We start from the raw sequence: 2,430 nt of genomic DNA on the forward strand, positions 1-2,430 counted from the left end.
CCAAAATTCCCCAAAATCCGCCCAAAACGCCACGGAACTTCCCCCGCTCCTCCAGGGGGGACAGAGGGATGGACAGACGGACACGGGGATGGACACAGGGATGGACACAAGGATGGACAGACGGACACAGGGATGGACACAGGGATGGACACAAGGATGGACAGACGGACACGGGGATGGACAGATGGACACAGGGATGGACACAGGGATGGACAGACGGACACGGGGATGGACACAGGGATGGACAGACGGACACGGGGATGGACACAGGGATGGACAGATGGACAAATAGACACTGGGATGGACAGATGGACACTGGGATGGACACAGGGATGGACAGACGGACACTGGGATGGACACAGGGATGGACAGATGGACACTGGGATGGACCGATACAAACCAGTACAAACCAATATAAACCAGTTTAAATCAGTACGATCTAACACAAACCAGTGGAAACCAGAACAAACCAGAATAAACCAGTTTAAGCCAGTATAAACCAGTACAAACCAGTATGAACCAGTACAAACCAGTATGAACTAATACAAACCAGTATAAACCAGTACAAACCAGTATGAACCAGTACAAACCAGTATAAACCAGTGTAAACCAGTATGAACCAGTATAAACCAGTATAAACCAGTGTAAACCTGTATGAACTAATACAAACAAGCATAAACCAGCATAAACCAGTTCAAACCAGTATGAGCCAATAAAAACCAGTATAAACCAGCGTAAACCAGTTCAAACCAGTATGTGCCAATACAAACCAGTACGAACCAGTATGAACCAGTTCAATATGAGCCAATACAAACCAGTGCAATCCAGCAGAAACCAGTATAAACCAGTATAAACCAGTATGAACCGATACAACCCAGTACAAACCAGTAGGTGCTAATACAAACCAGTATAAACCAGTATGAACTGATATAAACCAGTAACAACCAGTACAAACCGATTACGTCACCCTTAACTCAGCCCCCACACCATATAAGGAAATCACGTGAACAGAAGACGCCCACGTGACCCCGCGGTTTTTCCCGCCTTTTGCCCCGGGCAGGCGCAGTCAGAGTTAATGGCAGCGCGGGCCGTTGTTGCGCAGCCCGCGCCCCCGCGTTGACGTAATCACTGACGTCATCGCGTCGCGCTCATCACGTGCTGCCCGCATGGGCGGGGCAGGTCAGGATATACCGCACTGACGATNGGACACTGGGATGGACACTGGGATGGACAAACGGACACTGGGGTGGACAAACGGACACTGGGATGGACACACGGACACTGGGGTGGACAAACGGACACTGGGATGGACATGGGGATGGACAGACGGACACTGGGATGGACACAGGGATGGACAGATGGACACTGGGATGGACAAACGGACACTGGGATGGACACTGGGATGGACAACGGGACAGATGGACACGGGGATGGACAAACGGACACTGGGATGGACATGGGGATGGACAGACGGACACGGGGATGGACACAGGGATGGACAGATGGACACGGGGATGGACAAACGGACACTGGGATGGACACTGGGATGGACACGGGGGATGGACACGGATGGACAAACGGACACTGGGATGGACACGGGGATGGACATTGGGGTGGACACAGATGGACACGGACAAATGGACACAGGGATGGACAAACGGACACTGGGATGGACACGGGGATGGACACAGATGGACACACGTACACTGGGATGGACAAACGGACACGGGGATGGACACAAGGATGGACAGATGGACACTGGGATGGACACGGGGATGGACACAAGGATGGACAGACGGACACGGGGATGGACAAACGGACATGGGGATGGACACGGGGATGGACAGATGGATATGGGGGTAGGACATGGACACAGGGATGGACACAGGGATGGACAAACAGACATGGGGATGGACACATGGACACGGGGATGGACACAAGGATGGACAAACAGACACGGGGATGGACACATGGACATGGGGATGGACACAAGGATGGACATGGGGATGGACATGGGGATGGACACTGGGATGGACATGGGGATGGACACTGGGATGGACAAACGGACACTGGGATGGACACAGATGGACACGGTCACCTCTGCTGTGAGCCCTTGAGTGACCAGGGGGGGTGGGGTGGCCACTGAAGGTCCCTATGGGGGTCCAGCTGGGGTGGGGTGATGGCTGTGGGTTCCCTGTCTCTGGTGGCCCTGGGCCACCACCTGAGCTGCTGTTGGTGGCCCCAGGTGTGGTGACATCCGCCCATTGTGTCCCTGCATGGCCACCATGGCCCAGTGATGGCCACTGTCACCCAACCGTGGCCACCACAACTCAACCATGGCCACCATCACCCAACCACGGCCACCATCACCCAACCACGGCCACCATCACCCAACCACGGCCACCATCACCCAACCATGGCCACCACAAC

The 2,430-nt window shown here is 54.3% G+C and overlaps 1 non-coding gene across 1 annotated transcript; it reads right to left on the reverse strand.

The window, feature by feature from the left end:
* Positions 1-1,065: 1,065 nt before the first annotated feature.
* Positions 1,066-1,202, reverse strand: LOC117243823. Its single transcript, XR_004495732.1, has one exon. It is a non-coding gene; the product is annotated as a U8 small nucleolar RNA (small nucleolar RNA).
* Positions 1,203-2,430: the final 1,228 nt, after the last annotated feature.

This window comes from Parus major, unplaced genomic scaffold (assembly GCF_001522545.3).
Source record: "Parus major isolate Abel unplaced genomic scaffold, Parus_major1.1 Scaffold711, whole genome shotgun sequence".
NCBI lineage: Eukaryota > Metazoa > Chordata > Aves > Passeriformes > Paridae > Parus > Parus major.